Source organism: Pinus tabuliformis, chromosome Q (genome assembly GCF_031772625.1).
Source record: "Pinus tabuliformis cultivar Carrire ecotype Pingquan chromosome Q, CPIR1, whole genome shotgun sequence".
NCBI lineage: Eukaryota > Viridiplantae > Streptophyta > Pinopsida > Pinales > Pinaceae > Pinus > Pinus tabuliformis.
Genome location: NC_142296.1, coordinates 570,839,458 through 570,858,241, shown reverse-complemented (window position 1 = coordinate 570,858,241; position 18,784 = coordinate 570,839,458). Strand labels below are relative to the sequence as shown.

General features: G+C 40.0%; 1 protein-coding gene across 2 annotated transcripts in view; it reads left to right on the top strand.

Moving 5' to 3' along the window:
• LOC149220735 (uncharacterized) overlaps positions 1–18,784 on the top strand; it is a 135,060-nt gene that overhangs the window by 46,557 nt on the left and 69,719 nt on the right. The window lies entirely within an intron of this gene.

The window sequence follows — 18,784 nt, the reverse complement described above, 5'->3', positions numbered from 1 at the left end:
TTGAGGAAGACTCAAGATGATGACCAAGAGGGAAAGGCAAAGGGAAGGGTGAAGTGTCATAGTCAACAGGTTTTCCTTCCCCAAAATCATAATCTGAAGGCTCAAGTGATTTGAATATATAATCATAAGGTGGGTAGGTAGGAGCCTCATTGCTTTCCTCATTATAAGCGTCAAAGATTGGGTTTTCATTAAAAGGAGAATCAATTACTTCCAACTGTCCCTCTTCATGCAAGGGAAAATAATAATTCTCCTTCCCAAGGGTATGGATGAATATGCCATCGCAAGTAATGCCTGGGAAAAAGGGAAAACCAATCTTAGCCTCATCTTCTTTGTTAGTATCATAAATGGGAGCACAACCGAATTGAGGCCCAACAATTTCCCATTTCTCCTTTTCAATGCGAAAATAATCTCCAATGTCATCTTCCAAGGAGCTCATGGGGTCACCTTCCTCAAGGTTCTCAAAAGGAGAGTCATCAGGAGTGATACCCTTGAGAAAGGTAATGTTAGTCTTGACTTTATTTCCCATAGCCTCATCCTCCTCAACACATGTGCTTTCAAAATCATCTTGTCCATCTTGCGGACCCAACGAGGACTCATCTTCTTGTTCATCACCAAGATCCTCGAGGTTATCTTCATCTAAGTAGGACCTCTCTTCTTCTCTCTTTTCTTGAAGAACAATGGCTAAGGTATTTGTTACATGATTTTGGTAATATGCTTCTAGGAGGATATCATTAGTAGGGTTCTCTTTATATTCACATTTCATCTTATGAAGCATCACCTCTTCTTCATATAAATAGGGGAATACTTCATTGGAATTACATTCCCTTACTAACCCCCAACATGAGCTAATATATTCTTACATTCTTTCTTGCGTGATTTGGAGGCTCACAGGACCCAACTCTTCGTCATCCTTAGAGGAGATATTCCCTTTCTCATTGTCATTGTCTTCCAACTCTATAGCCGATGCTTGCTCATCATCCCCACCAATACTCGAGCTCTCTTCAATGTCATCCAATTGATTACCCTTTGGTTGACTATAACATTTATCATTGATTAGGTCAGTTAGAATATTCAAAGCATAGGTTAGGCGAGCCAAGTCAAAGAGGCTATTAGGATCCCTCTCATAGGCATCTTTCATCATGTCGAGTTGCACTTGTTGTGATCTATAAAACCTGAGCATGAATTCCGTATCCATAGCTTCCAATACATTTTGGTAAGATTCTGGATACCTATCTCCACTCTTTTGCAGTTCTTGAATGTCTTAGACAGTGAGTGTCGCAAATGTAGGGCCAAGATCAATCTCTCTTTTACGATAGTTCATTTTCTATGATTTTGCGTATTAGGATTAAAATGGAGTCACTAGGGTGAATTAAAGTGCCTTGATAGATGCTTGCTTCACCCCACAAGCATTAACTTTAAAGTTGAATGAACAACCAAGGCTTCGTCCTTCCAATGGAGTTGCCAATAATAATAATATGTCAATATGTCATATGGGGAATAAAACACACGTTTCGTTTCCCCAACAATGACGCCAAAATGTTACCGCTCAAACAAGCAAGGGGCCTAAAAGGGACAACTGCTAGATCAAAGGCAACAATGGAGAATTAGCCCATTGTCACCTCAAATAAGACTCCCTACTCTTTACAGACTTTCATCGATGGGAGGAGACCCGATATATGGAAAGTCACTTGTGAAGGATGGATCAACAAATGGGTGTGAAGTGATCTTAATGATCCTAGCTCATAAACACAATAATAAGCCTCCCAAGAGGTCGAAGAACCAATAATGCATGTCGTTGGGTTCTCTAAGAGGCCTGATGAAGTCCATAAGTGCCAAAATGATGAATTGGACTTCCAAAAGCAATGGACAAGGGGTTGGCCCCTTGTTCTCCACATAATAAACCTGTGGTGCTTTCGATGGTTGTGAGGGCACACAAGTGACCTCATGGGTCTCCAAGTAAGTCGAATATGCCTGTAAACCATCTTTAAGGGCTCAAATGATGGTGTAAGTGATGCCACATCAACATACAAGTCTTGGGTCATTTGCTAAGTGCATGGTACAACTGTGGGGCTGGCTGGGCAAAGGTGAACCAAGTGCATCTTTCTTGTCCAATAGGTGAATCTCGAACAATCTCTGAACATCTCTGGGAATCCATGGAGTGTTGTCTTCTGCTGTGGAGGTCCATGGCTCTCAACACACACCCTACATGTGCTAATGTAGTCCTTTGGAGGATTAGGACCCCATATAGGAAGACCAAATCCAAGATGGAGACCACCTGCAATCTTGCATAATATCCAATGCATCCCCTAGTATTCCAGTACAACAGGTCATCAAGGAAATTGAGTAAAAGAGCTTACAAACCATGGACAACAGGTGGGGACTTCATAATGGCATGTCCTTCCATAATGGGCTTTGACATGTGCTAATGTCTCCAAGCTCCAAATGGGGTTAACCAAGTATCCCATTAGGTGGTTTCTACTTCTAAAGGGGATAATATGCCCAAGGTACATCCTTTAAAATGTGGCAGCATGTGATAAAGAGATGAATGGAGTAGGGAATGAAAAGGGGCAGCCCTGGGCGACACACTGGGGTACAAAGGTAGCTAGTAAAAAGGGAAGCCCACACTCGGGTATATAATGTATAGGAGGGAACAATCGTGGTACGTGAGGTGCCTTGGACTTGATTTTTTCACCCTTCTTTATATGCCTTTGCCTTTTTATGATTTTTCTTTAATTAACTGCTCGGGGCTCAAGGGGTAAGAGCATGGTGTGCGAGATATGGCAGTGGATACCCCCTTTAAAGTAGGGTGGTTCATTGCTCACTAGGAGTTGGGACAATCATGGGTTCCTAAATGATAAAGGAGGCTCATCTAGGGCTTGTAGAAACCAGGGTGATGGCCATGATGATGAGGTAGAGCTCATGTATTGGCTTTTGCGCCCACATGCTAAATGTGTTTGTCTTGACTATCTTTTGCATTTTGTGGTACATTTTCTTGTTAAATGTGGCCAATTATGCTTTTACTTTTCCTTTCAACTACATAACCTTTGGGGCATCATTCCAGGCTCGACCCAAGGTGTGGGCAAGGGGAAGGGGAGAGCGAGCCTTATGTGGACTCAGTAGAGGAATGTGGACTCAGGTGGGAGAAATGATGAATGGGGTCATACTGAGTGGAAAGGAGGTAATATATGTGGACGGGGAAGCGGGACCACGCGACCAAAATCAGGGTTTCCCATGAAGTACCATCTCTAAAGCCAAAGGGTTAGTAAAAAAGATCCCACTGTACTAGAATTCGAGGTTAACATCCCAAAGGGGTCTAGGGGACAAAAGCATAGACCTAGCCCATTCTTTCCGCTGAATCCCCCATTAATCCATGCCCCATAAGTGTCCATGATAAGTAAACTACAATACACAATTACCAAATGACAAGGCATACCTTTAGGTTCGGGTGGCTCACCTTCAAACATACGATCATGGCAGAGGGGTGAGGGACCACATGGCTGGCTCATGTGGCGGAGAAGTGGCACAATGAGCTAGTTGGTGGTTGCAAGGGGCTATTGGTTGCCGGCTGAGGACCATTTTGGAGAAATTTTTTCTCCTGGAGATATCACCCACAAAATGGTGGGTAACAGTCCCTAAAGATAGAAAAAGCTAAGGAAAAACTTGTTGAAACAATAAGTCTAGGAGATCCAAGGGCAAGGCAATGGATTTTCTTAGTAACTTGAATTAAGATTAGACGACAAGTGAGATTATAATTATTGAGCAATGCGAGGTAAAAGATACATTTAATTAGATCAATGTGACACTTAAGATTGGATAGTTAGAGACCGATGCCTTGGAAACAATGCTCAAATAATTTTAAAGATACTTGCACAATGACAAATGATGATATTTCAAGTTACAAGATAAGCAATGCTGCAAAAAAGGGTTAGTACGAGAAATCAACAGATCAAGATAACTAGATATATGAGCAATAAACCTTTAGAGAGCAATTGCAAGAAAAAGAGACTTGTTCTTCCAAGTAAATACGATATTCAAAGAACAATAAGCTTGAAATGACAAGTACAATAATGTAAAGCTTTCCTTCGTAGATTGAGCTCACAATTCCAATGCAAGATCTATCTATGTGAGATGCAAGATGTTGGTTGATTTTAATTAAATGCCTATGCTAAGGGTGAAGGCCTTCTTCTCAATTGTTTTGAAGCAAGTCTTAAACAAGGTTGTAGAGAGAACCACTGAGGAAGGAGGCTAAGGCCTCATTAACTATACCTACCTAGGAGTTCTAACGACCCAAGTGCCTCCGTTCCTACAAGGGATTTCCCACAGGAGAACTGCAAGGTCACCTATTTTAACCGTTGAGTAAGTGTCAAGCTTCTCAAATTGGATATGAAGAAGGTGGGCCTACTCTCTATCAACCAAGCTTATGCTTGGAGGTAAATGATGATGCAAATGATGATTAGATTGCTTCAATGAGATTACAATTATGGAAAAATGCTTCAATATGAGAAATTAAACCACTGTTAATTTATGGTATGTTTTATGCTTAGAGTAGTTTACTTCTTTTATTATTATTATCCACAGATTAGCAATCATATGTACAGTAAGTAAAGTGCAGATAGAACATTAAACGATCCACAGAAAACAAGCCAAGACAAGAGACACAAGATGTGGTGGCTAGCCAGGGACAAACCCCAATATGGGGAAAGCCTTTGATCAAATCTTCCTTTATCTTCAATAATTCAGCAAAGAGAAATAGTACATAAATCTGATTTACATTAGTAGCAGCAAACCCTAGATCAGCCCTAAACTAGGGCAGACAATATCTTGCAAACCGACCGTCGGATCGGCTTGATTCCTTCACCAAAAAATGCGGCCTTCTGAGGAGAGTCAGTTCCACCTACAACGCAGTTCTGAGAGAGAGTCTGATGGTCAACACTGGTCAAACTTTCGATCTGCAGTTGCAGCCCTAAATTTGTGTCCTTCCTTCCACACGTGTGAGAGAAGAGTCTCTTTCTGCGCAGTAGGAGAAGAGCCTCTTTTCTGCGCAGGAGAGAGAGAGATGTGATGAGATGTGTGTGTCCAAATGAGGAAAAGACCTCTTGTATTTATACACAAATGTTGATGATGAATAGATGCATCTGTTGGGCTTCTGAGCCTACATGAGTTGCTGGTCGGCTTGATAATTATTCCATAATCAAAATAAATTCATATCTCCATAAATACTTATCGGAATCGGATGATCTTTAGATCAATCCTACACCTCTCGACGAGAGGAATCTAATATAAATATTATCAACCATGAATAAGATGACCCACATGGAGTTTGACCCTAGTTCCCATTTTAACAACCACTTATAACCAAGCTTATGAATATCACTTTAAAACACAAGATTATAAGATTTCCATTAGTAAATTGATGAAGCACTTTAAGATAACTCAATGAAACAATAACAACAATATCAAATACCTTTAGTTATAATGCTTATTAGGATGTTCTTCACTTATATAATTTAACTATAGAGACAAGTGAGAATTAAATGATGCAAGCACAAATAGATAATGACAAATGAGATTGCTAACAAGATGAAACGAAAAGATGCAATTCAAAGATTAGATCTAACTTATGATATCAATGAAAGCTTATCTAATCAATGAGAGCAATAGAAAATGTTAGTATCTAAATCTAAACAAGAGCAAAGGAAACTAACTAAGAAGATAGAGGCTCCTCCCTTTTAAATAAGGAGGGGGATACCATGGGATTGAATCCCAAGCTCCCTTCAAGCAAGATGATCAATTTTATTATTAACTTCACAATGAAGAAGAAGCCCTTAAGACAATAGGAAAAGGCTCTTCCAACACCTTGAGGAGATTACAAAGATGATAGGCACTTCTACAATAAATAATCACTCCTCAAGTCAACAAATGTCAAAGATGAGACCACAAGCAAATAAATGAAAAACTTTAGTGATGAATGATTTACACTAGACCTGAAGAAACCCCATGACCTTGGTGAACCAATCCACAAAAGCCCACGACCTACCAAGAAAAAGGCTAGAAAATTTATAAAATTTATGGGATGAATTACGTGTTTTAAGCCTTAAAACTCTTCCAGTGTAATGTTAAAACCCTCCAAATAGATATGCTTTAGATCAGAAGGTATGCGACCCTCTCAAAAGCTCACGATTAGGGTGAAAGAGGCCTCAAGGACTAGCGGCTAGCCCTCAAAAAATTATCTCAAGTGACAACTCCAAGAGGCTAGTCCCAAGCTTAAAATTAGTGATAAAAACCCTTTGAGAGTATGGATATAGGCTTGCAAAATACCAAGGGTTAGTCTCAAAATACAATGACAAGATCAAGAGGCCTTAGGGGGCTTGCGACTAGGGCTAACAAGCTTTAGTAGGCCTGTGGCTAGGCTAGAAATTGACAATGAAGTTAGTAGCTAGCCAAAGGAAGGTATATAATCCAAACTTGAGTCACAAAATATGCCTATGAGCCTACAGAATCGAGACCCAAGTCAAGATCTTAATAGAAAAATTGAAAAATAATTGGAAAAAATTCCCTTAAAAAATTTCGTTGATATCAAGAAGCCACAAAAAAATTGATCGATGCCTTGAGAGGCCGAGAAGAGTCCCTAAACCCTTGCGGCCTTAAAGAAGGAGGCTAAATGGCTAGATGATGTTAAAATTGGCAACTAGTGCCTAACTCCATGTGGGTCATCTTATTCATGGCTGATAATATTTTTATTAGATTCCTTTAGTCGAGAGGTGTAGGATTGATCTAAAGATCATCCGATTCCGATAAGTATTTATGGAGATATGAATTTATTTTGATTATGGAATAATTATCAAGCCGACCAGCAACCCATGTAGGCTCAGAAGCCCAACAATCGCATCTATTCAATCATCAACATTTGTGTATAAATACAGGAGGACTTCTCCTCATTTGCACTCACTCATCTCATCACATCTCTCTCTCTCCCCTACGCAGAAAAGAGGCTCTTCTCCTATTGCGCAGAAAGAGACTCTTCTCTCACACGTGTGGAAGGAAGACGCGGAATTTAGGGCTGCAACTGCAGATTAGAAGTTTGACCAGTGTTGACCATCAGACTCTCTCTCACAACTGCGCTATAGGTGAATCTGTATCTCCTCTGAAGGCTGCATTTTTTGGTGAAGGAATCAAGCCGATCCAATGGTCGGATTGCAAGATATTGTCTGCCCTAGTTTGGCTGATCTAGGGTTTGCTGCTGCTGATGTAAATCAGATTTATGTACTATTTCTCTTTGTTGAATTATTGAAGATAAAGGAAGATTTGATCAAAAGGGTTTCCCCACATTGGGGTTTGTCCCTGGCTAGCCGCCACATCTTGTGTCTCTTGTCTTGGCTTGTTTTCTGTCGATCATTTAATGTTCTATCTACACTTTACTTTATGTACATGTGATTACTAATATGTGGATAATAATAAGAAAGATAAGTAAATTGGTCTAAGTATAGAACATACCATAACTTAACTGGTATCAGAGCTGAGGTGAAGACAAAGCTCGAGCAAGAGCAAGAGCAATCAGCGAAGAGAAGATTGGCAAGGCTATCCTAAAAGAACTATGGGGTCCTCAACACTCTTCCCTGCCGAAGACAAGCTCCATGAGAAAGCTAACTATCACAGATGGAAGATGTCTCTCGATCTAACATTAGAAGATCAAGGGGTGTTGGACCATGTGAGAGGCAATATTGTTGAACCTCCATCAAATGCACCCGCTATTGCTAGGAACAAATGGAAAATCGGCGAAGTCAAAACAAAGAAGATCATCCAAGACTCCATCGATAAGCACTTGGTGGCCTACATCTCTGTCCTGGACACCTCCAAGGAAATCTACGATAGACTGGTGAGTTTATTTAAAGTTAATGATGCAAATCAAGTCTTGTTTCTTAGAAATAAGCTGAAGGAAATTAAGAAGGGCAAAGATGAGAGTATGCAAGCATACTTCTTAAGAATCACCGAAATCAGGAACGATCTCCTATCTATTGGGGAGAATTACTGATAGGGAAATGGCACTCACAACTCTTGAGGATTACCATTCGAATGGTACGTGTTCAGGACTACTCTTCTTAACAATAATGTAATTCCTGGTTTCGAGGAATTAATGGCTAGATGCATTCAAGAAGAAACAAGGGTAGAAGAGCAAGAAATGCCATGCCTAAAGGTCCTCCTGCTACCTTTTCTTCTCATTTTAAGAAAAGAAATAATTTCGGGACTAAATAAAAAAGAAAGGCTGGACCTAAGGGTGGAAGAAAAGGACGATGTTACATTTGCGATAAAGCAGGTCACTATGCAAGGGAGTGCCCTGATAGAAGGGACTCATACTGGGACGATGATCAAAATCCCTCTAATGGCAATCAAAGGAATGGCAAATCTAATAGCAAAGGAAAAATGAGTGCTGGAAATCAAGGAAGAGGACAACCATTCAAGAAGGCTAGAAATTCCAGGTATGAATCCAACACTGTTGATAAGCAAGATGAATATTATCTACCAGCTGCTCTATCTACCTCTGCTCCTTCGGATTCAATGGGAATTTGCTCATTGATAGTGGTGCCTCAAGGCACTTCACTGGTTACAAAAAAGTTCTCCATAATCTGGAAAGAAACTAACTTGGAAATTGTCCTTGGAGATAATATGAAATACACTGTGAAAGGTGTAGGCAATGTCTCTCTTAAATTGAATCAAGGTAATACGATCCACTTATAGGATGTATTATATGTACCTGACCTCAAAAAAGAACCTGGTGTCCATTTCGACAATGGAAGACAAAGGCTACAAGGTGGCTTTCATCGATGGCAAGGTACGTGCATGGAAAAACAATATTAAAGATGCCTTCACTCTTGGGTTTCGAGTTGATCCATTATATCAGGTCGGAGGAAGTCCGCTAGGTGTCATGTCTTGTGACACATCTCAAGCCTTGATCGAGAAAATCGAAAAGAAGATCAAGATCTTAAGGACTGAATATGAATCTAACGAGTTTCATGACTTTTGTAAAGAGGCTGACATCAAGAGGGAGACTACTACACCATATACTCTTGCACAAAATGGTGTGGCGCAAAGGAAGAACCGTACGATTGTGGACGCTGTCCGTGCCATACTCCATGATCAGAGACTTCCGAAGTTTCTATGGGCCAAAGCTGCAAACACCGCCGTATATGTACAAAACCGATGCCCTCATCAAGCATTGGGTTCCAAGACTCCTGAAGAAATGTTCACCGGTAAGAAACCTGACGTATCTCATTTTAGAATTTTTGGAAGCATTGTATATTTTCATGTGCCAAAAGAGAAAAGGAATAAATTGGGTGCATTTGGAAAGAAAGGAATCTTCGTGGGCTATGGTGAAAATACTAAGGGCTATAGAATCTATGTAGCCGGTCAAAGGGAAGTCGTGATTAGTCATGATGTCACCTTTGACGAAGATATGGCTCTCAGCAAGGTGGACAATCTTCCGACTTTGAGGAGCTCTCAAGAAGCCGACACCAGGGAACCAAAAGAAAAGGATGATGAAACAATGCCTGATGTGGAAGAACCCATGGATCCTATTGATCCACCTGAGCCTTCCTCTTCTAGGAAGAGGCCCTCTTGGCTTAGGGGGCTACTTGATGATGCTGAAGGACACACTGCACCCCGAGGAACCTTCCGTGAAAGTAAGAAACCCAACAGGTATCAGGGATACCTGACCATCATGAGCACAATCATACAAAATGAGCCTTCATCATTCTTAGATGTCGTCAAGCATCAAGTATGGAAGGATGCTATGACCGAAGAATATGAGTCTATTATGAAGAATGATGTCTGGGACGTAGTTCCCAGACTCTAGGACAAGACAGTTGTCACTTCTAAATGGCTTTACAAGATAAGGCATGCAACAGATGGAAGTACGGAAAAATATAAGGCTCATTTTGTCGCTCGTGGCTTCTCCCAGAAGGATGGTATAGACTATGACGAGATATTTGTATCTGTTGCCAGATATACCACCATCCGCTCGATCATAGCCCTTTTGGCTTCACAAGGATGGAACCTACATCAGATGGATGTCAAGACCGCGTTCTTGCATGGTTCGATCAAAGAAGAGGTGTACGTGGAGCAACCTAAAGGATTTGAGATTTATGATCGAAAATCTCATGTATGCAGGTTGAAGAAGGCTCTCTATGGGCTGAAGCAAGTACCTCGAGCATGGTATGAGAGGATTGATAGCTACTTGATGAAGCTGGGATTCACTAGGAGTGAAGCCGATCCTAACCTCTACTTTAAATTTGAACATGATAAACCTCTCATACTGGTGCTGTATGTGGATGACCTCTTTCTAACAGGTGCAAACCCTCTCATTCACAAATGCACTATTTCCTAGGACTTGAAGTCTAGTAGAAGCCAAGGAAAATTTTCCTATCTCAAGGAAAATATGTGAAGATATTGGAAAGATTCGGTATGGTAGACTGCAAGCCTGTAACTACCCCTATGGAGCTTGACTTCAAGAATTTAAGCGATAGTGCTGCTGGACCTGTTTTACGAAATGATACAGAGTATCGACAACTCGTCGGAGCATTAATGTTCTTAGTGAACTCTCGTCCAGATATATGCTTTGCAGTCAACACGTTAAGTCAACATATGGTTGAACCTCACCACATACATTGGATTGATGCCAAGAATCTGTTAAGATATCTTCGGGGCACAAATACATGTGGGTTAAGATACACTGCCGGAGATGCGAGACTACTTGGATACACTGATGTTGATTAGACAGGCAGTGTGATGGATCGTAAGAGCACTTCCGGGTGCTGTTTCTCCTTGGGATCTGCTTCGATATCCTGGATGAGCAGGAAGCAGAAGTCGGTGGCCCTGAGAACCACCGAGGCAAAGTATAATGCTGCTAGCATGGCCTCCTGTGAGGCAGTCTGGTTGCGAAAGCTCTTCAGTGAGTTGTTTGGATTTACATTCGATATCACCGTGATCCTATGTGACAACCAGAGTGGGATTTGTTTGTCAGAGAATCCCGTATTTCATGATTGCTCTAAGCATATCGATATCAGGTACCACTATATTTGAGATATGGTGCAGCGGGGAGCTATGAGGCTCCAACATATCGGTACAGATGAATAGGTCGCCAACATTCTGACAAAGCCCCTAGGAAAGGTCAAATTTTTGACTTTCCGAGAACGACTTGGTGTTGTTCAGAAACCGTTTGATGAGGGTCCTGTATGATGTATGGAGCTCTTGTAGCTCCTGGGGGGTGCGGGGTACTTCTTGGAGCGACATATGACCACATGGTAAAAGAATCAAAACTTTCCCTGTAACACCCCATGGCGACTATGTAGCAGGATGATTAAGTTCTCCTGTGAGGTCTGGATGATGTGTTCTCCATGACAATTATGTAGCAGGATGACTAGTTCTCCTGTGAGGTTTGGATGATGTGTTCTCCATGACGATTATGTAGCGGGATGATTAGTTCTCCTGTGAGGTCTGGATGGTGTGTTCTCCATGACGATTGTGTAGCAAGATGATTAGTTCTTCTGTGAGGACAGGATTGATTAAGTTCTCCTGTCGAGGCATCCTACCCATGCAGTCTGGGACTCATGGGAAGTACCTCTCATCTGATCAATGAGCAGGGAAATGAGGATAGGGACCATAGTAGTACCGATGGATGCATCGCTGTATCTACCGTACTCCCTATGCTAGGATGACCTTCATGATCTGGGATCAATGATACTGGTCTGGGACCAGTGGTAGAAGTTGTACCCACTATGACATTGACTTTGGGTCAGTTGAGGACTGGTCTGGGACCAGTGGTACACACTCTGAGACTGACTTTGTGTCAGTGGATGATGATACTGGTCTAGGACCAGTGGTAGGAGTTGTACCCACTATGACACTGACTCTGGGTCAGTTGAGGACTGGTTTGGGACCAGTGGTGCACACTCTGAGATTGACTTTGAGTCAGTGGAGGATGGTATGATACATCTTCGATCATTTCTTCTTCTTCATAATTCGGACAAAGCAGAGCAGAGCAGAACAGAGCAGAGCAGAGCAGAGCAGAGAAGATCAGAACAGGGCAGAACAGAACAGAGCAGAGCAGGCAGAATAGAGCAGAGTAGAGCAGGGGTCAAGTTGTACAGGGCAGTGCATTTGATGGATGAATAGTAGCGACCGACAGATGAATTACAAATGGATTTCTCCCTAGTTGAGAGGGAGTGTTAAAATTGGCAACTAGGGCCAAACTCCATGTGGGTCATCTTATTCATGGCTGATAATATTTTTATTAGATTCCTCTTGTCGAGAGGTGTAGGATTGATCTAAAGATCATCCGATTCCGATAAGTATTTATGGAGATATGAATTTATTTTGATTATGGAATAATTATCAAGCTAATCAACAACTCATGTAGGCTCAGAAGCCCAACAGTCGCATCTATTCTATCATCAACATTTGTGTATAAATACAGGAGGATTTTTCCTCATTTGCACTCACTCATCTCATCACATCTCTCTCTCTCTCCTACGCAGAAAAGAGGCTCTTCTCCTATTGCGCAGAAAGAGACTCTTCTCTCACACATGTGGAAGGAAGACGCAAAATTTAGGGCTGCAACTGTAGATCAGAAGTTTGACTAGCGTTGACCATTAGACTCTCTCTCAGAACTGCACTGTAGGTGAATCTGGATCTCCTCTGAAGGCCGCATTTTTTGGTGAAGGAATCAAGCCGATCCGATGGTCGGTTTGCAAGATATTGTTTGCCCTAGTTTGGTTGATCTAGGGTTTGCTGCTGCTGATGTAAATCAGATTTATGTACTATTTCTCTCTGCTGAATTATTGAAGATAAAGGAAGATTTGATCAAAATTGGTTTTCCCACATTGGAGTTTGTCCCTGGCTAGCCGCCACATCTTGTGTCTCTTGTCTTGGCTTGTTTTCTGTCAATTGTTTAATGTTCTATCTGCACTTTATTTTATGTACATGTGATTGCTAATCTGTGGATAATAATAAGAAATATAAGTAAATTGCTCTAAGCATAAGAACATACCATAACTTAACAGATGACCCTCCAAAGATGAGACATTCAGTTAGAAACCCTTGCTGTCTAGGCTAGGTGAGGGCTAGAGCTTTCAAAAAGTATCGATCTCCCCTTGATCCCTTCAGAAATCAACCTACAAAGCAAATCAAGAGAAAAACCCTCGTCCCTTCTTTAAGATCTGCAAGAAAATCAAAATAAAACCCTAATGGCTATATACAAAAATAGAGAAATATATACAAGGATTTGAGAAGGTTATTTACAAAAATAATTTACAAAATTTACAATGATCTATGGCTCTTATAAGCAGATCTAGTGTTGCGAAAATCGCGATTTTTTGACTCAGTTGATATTATCATCCGATTTTTACAAAGATTTTTTTTCGAAAAAATGGCGACCCTTTGGGACAGCGTGTTTTATAAGCAAATTGAGGAGTTTTATTTCTCAGTTTTAGCAGACAACGGACTTGTTTGAGAGTTGAGGAGGAGAGGAAGGCGTCTACTAGGGCAGAGGAGGAGAAAATCGGGAGATTTTAGCATCCCAAGCAAGAGAACTTCGTGTTTGGACCAAATTTCTTCGGCAAACCGTGGATTCCAGGTATGGGCACCAAATGTGGTCATTTTGTTTTGGTTTTTTTCTTATTTTTGCTTGGGATTCTATAACACATAGATTATCAATGATTTTTGAGTGGATTTGATGGTGTTTTTTTGTTTCATTTTTGTTGCATAGTGTGGAGAGGGTTCATTTTGGTCAAAAATGCAAAAACTTGATTGTTAGATTTATTAGTTTAATTTTTTCTTGTGCTCTATTTTTTGCATCATCTTTTATTGGGTTTGAATGTGCATTTTTTCTATTATTGTTGGATTGAGTTGAGTTTTTTTTTTTTTGTTTGTCAAAAATTCAATGTGTTGTGTCATATATGTAATTTTTTTAACTTGCAATTCTTATTGTGCCATAGGTTCATCTTCAAACTTCATCTTACATTAAAACTCAAGAGTTCAACCGAGTTACAAACATGCCAAGGAAATTGGACCCTCTGTGGAAATTTGGTGAACTTGATGGAGGGTTTGATAGAATAAACTTGTTTTGCAAGTTGTGTGGGCAACATATGTCAACAAGGGTTTATAGATTGAAGTATCATCTTGCACAAATCCTTGGACGTGATGTAGGGCCTTGCACCAATACAAATGCGGAAATCATTTGAAGAGCCATGAGATCATTGGAAGAATTAGAGCAAGACAAAGTGACCAAAGCAAATATGAAGAAGCAACTAGCAGGGAGTGTGTTAGCATGTGAATATGGAAGTGGCACTGGTTCTACTTCAGCACCAATGTCTACAACCAACCCTGTAGCTACCTCATCATTTTTTTGTTCCTAGAACCATGACTGGTTCACAACCATCTATTACATCAATGCTTAAAAAAAGAGAAAGAACAAGCTGACAAGTTTCCCTTTGGAGTGATATTCCTTTCAGCATTGCAAGGAACAATCCATTTTTCTAGCCTGTTGTTGACGCTATTGCAATTGTTGGCCTAGGGTACAAAATCCCTTCTTATCGTGACTTTAGAGGCCGCATTCTTCAAGATGAAAAAGTTGACTGCACCAAAAGATTGGAAGAGTTTAGGGCATCATGGGCACAAACATGATGCACTATGATGTCAGATGTTTGGATCGACCAAAAGGGGGGAACCCTTATAAACTCTTGGTTAATTGTCCCAAGGGGACAATGTTTATGAAATCTGTTGATGCATCTTCACATATCAAAGATGCAAAATTATTATGTGATTTGCTGGATGTGTTTATTTTGGAGGTGGGTGCAGAACATGTTGTCCAAATCATAACGAACAATGCTGTAAATTATGTTGCTGTTGGCAAGATGCTTATGGAGAGGCATCCTACTTTATTTTGGACACCTTGTGCTGCACATTGTATTGATTTTATGTTGGAGGACATAAGAAAAATTTCCTTTGTCAAAGATATTGTTGACTCATAAAAAAACATTACAAAATTTATATATAATCATGCATCTGTGCTTAGCTTGATGAAAAAATTCACCAACAACAAAGAGTTGGTGCGCTCCGCCATTACACGGTTTGCCACTAGTTTCATATCTCTTCAATCCCTCTTGAATTCTATGTGCGATGGGAAGAGAATGTTTCTTTCCGATGAGTGGCGTGTTGTGACATTTAGCCGCAAATCAGAGGGAGAGGCCATATGCAGATTAGTTTCATACCAGGAAAACTTCTAGGCAGGAGTGCAAGAGGTGTGCAGTGTTACTGAACCTTTGTTAAAGGTTCTTCAATTAGTTGACGGTGAGAGGCCTGCAATGGGCTATTTGTATGAGGCCATGGACAAGGCCAAAGAATCCATTCGGGCCTACTATGATGATAAGGGAGATGAGGGGTTTCAGAAACAACTCCTCCTATGGGAAGTGATTGATGAACGATGGAACAACACACTCCATCGTCCCATTCATGCTGCAGGGATCTACCTGAACCCTGCATTTTCTTACCCATGTGGGTTCTTATTTGATGCTGAGATCATGGATGGATTCTTAACCTGTGTTCAAAGGATGGTGTGATCTCCAACAGAACGTGCAAAAATCTCCAAAGAAATGGAGATATACAGGATGGCAGGTGGCACATTTAGCTTTGAGATGGCTGTGATTGATAGGAAGACTAAAATGCCAGGTATTTTTAAGTTTGTTTCAAATTTCATTATCTCTTCAAGTTCATAACTTCATACTTTGCTTCAACTTTCAAATTTCATTTTTTTTTCTTATGTTTATCTTATTTGTAATTTTGTTGTAGATGCATGGTGGACTCGCTATGGTGCCAGAGTACCCCATCTGTGAAAGCTTGCCATTCGAATCCTCAGCCAAACATGTAGCTTCTCAGGATGCGAGCGCAACTGGAGTGTATTTGAAAAAATACACAACAAGAAGCGCAACAGGTTAAACTTAAAACTTAAAATATTACAAATTTCCAATTAATTTTTTGAATTCATTAAATAATATTTTCTTTATAATTATTATTTTATGATCTTTGTACAGGTTGGAGTCCTAGCGACTTAATGACATGGTCTACGTCTACTACAATCTTCGATTGTGGGTGAGGCAACTTGAGAGGATACCTGATATGGAGGCCATCTCATTGGATGGGATTGACACCACTGCTGCATGGAGGGTTGAGGCCGAGAGGCCTCTCATGGAGTCTGCCGATGATTGGTTAGAGCAAGAGGTAGTGGAAGGCGTAGAGGGGGAGGAGGAGGAGCAACAGGAGGAGGAGGTGACACCACCTACCCAGGCTACCCTTGCCACCAGTAGAGGACGTGGTCTACCTCTTGTAGCTCCTAGTCTTTCAGCTTCCAAAGCACAACAGTGTCCAGTGCCAAGTCCACTGACATCTACATCTAGAGGGAAAGCGAAAGCTATTGCATTTTCTCGTAAGAGGGGCAGAGGAAATCAGTAGTATTAGTTATTTGGTTCATTTCATTGTATGACATTATGACTCATGGTATGAGATACATTATTATATTTTTTGTTGATATTTTGAGGCTGAGTTGGGACTCAGGATTCAGGACTTACTATTTAGGACATGATTCATTGTTATGTGTGATGTAGCACTAGAAATGATATTGCACATCTTATATATTAGTTCTTTTATCATATTTATGTGTCAATGTATTTATTTTATGTTGTAGATGCTTTAGATATTAAAAAAATTGGAAAAAAATGAATATTTTTGTATTTTACGATTTTTTTCTCGATTTTTAGCGATTTTTTCTCGATTTTTTCCGATTTTTTCCCCTCGACGATTTAATCCCGATCGTGATTTTCTCAACATTGAGCAGATCTATTCAGTTAATGCACAAATAAATCAAAATAGATGAGTGAAATATTTTTATAGGTGAGCAATAGCCAAGATCTCTGCAAAACAAATCGTTAGGCAAGTCTTGAAGTTTAACAAAATGGGCTCTTAAGCTTTCTTGTCTTGGGAGTTGGCTAGTCCAATCGAAGACTTCCCCTCACGCCCAGTATCTGAATACCAAAAGATCTTTACACACTTAAGATCAAGTTATTAGGTCAATAGAGGCATAGATAACACAATAATTCTCAAAATCTAAAGATACCTACTAGATTAATTGAATTAGAATGCTTCTCTAAAACCCAATAACTAATGCAAGATACCTATGCAAATAGTTAATCCAATAACTAGCTAATGAAATAACAACTTTTTAAATTTAATTCAGTAGAGCATCAAGAACATGATTCAAAAAGATATTACCACAAGAAGCAAAAGAGGAACACCACCATGAATAAATCCCAAAGACTTCTTTATTATTCCAGAAAAATATTACAGACCAGCAGAGCTTGACTTGGAGCTTGATTACAATTTTTTTCATGATCAAATGAGGAGTAAATAACTTCATTATATAGGAAAAATGAGAGCATGAGGCACCTGGAAGTGGAAAGAAGGCTAGTTCCCTTCATCCATGGTTTGATCCTCGCCAAAATAATTCGATCCCTTGATTACTGCTACACAAATCTCCAGAAAAAATTGAATTCCTTGATTGCTGAGCTAGATGGACCAAGCTTTGACTTCTGGGTGGTTTTGGACCACTGGAGAATCTTCAAAAAATAGAATTCTCGAAATTCCCTCATTCAAAATAACCACCTGGACCAAAAAATTCGATTTCTCTTGAGGAAATAATTCTTTCTGGCCCAATGAATTTTTGTGGGACTTTTCTGCCTTGGAAATGTGACCTTTGTCATAATTTGACTTGATTCCTTTTGGGAAAGGTCCTCAACAATTTTTTGATAAATTTTCCACTTGGAGAGAATTTAATTTTCTCCCATTTTAATTTATTGAAAATATTTCAATTTTTTGGATACAGTTTGGAAATGGTACACTGCCTTATCCAAAATGTATCCCCTATGTTTCAGTTTCCAAATGGGATGGTGTATTCTCCCTTTTCCTAGGTGTTTCTGGTAACATAGGAGTGGGCAGACCACAAAGAGATTGAAGCCCTGTTGGATGGCTTAATACTTGACCTCACCACTGAATCAAGGCTCCAGTGGCCTGTGCATACAGTTATGTAACATTAGGCCTGATAGATTAGTTAATGGCAAGTAGAAATAGAGAAAAGTAGAAATTGAGGAGAGCAAAGTAGATATATTTTAGTGTCAGGAAAACTGAGAATATGATATATGCAACTTCGTAAGACAATAGTACAATTACCTGACATGTACTTCTACACACATCCATACCTTAAATTTAGTTTGTTTGATTCTTCAAAGACTGAATTAATGGACAACATCAATGAAATAGAATCAGAGTTAAGGTCTTGCTGCAAAGCTTGACGGAGTTGATAATGATAACTAAGAAGAAAGACATTTACTCAATCTGAGAAATTATTAACAGCATATTTCCAGCTGTACTGATTGACATGGTTTAAACGATTCAAGATAAACTTCCCACTGAAGAATAGTTTGGTTCTTTGTTTCTGCAATTTGTATTTTTTCTCTAATTATCTAAAGGTCATTTGTGGAAAGCATCCAGGTATGTTAGCCTTAGCTATTATTTCAAAAATAAATTCAGTCTGCATAAGAATGCAAACTTGTTAAGTAGATATCTGTGAATTTTATCGCATGTAGGCAGTTTGTGAAAGTTTATTCGTCACAAGTGTGTTCTTTAGAAAGTTTTAATTCCATTGTAGAGGGAAAATTGGTCAATGATGATTGACCTCTCCTTC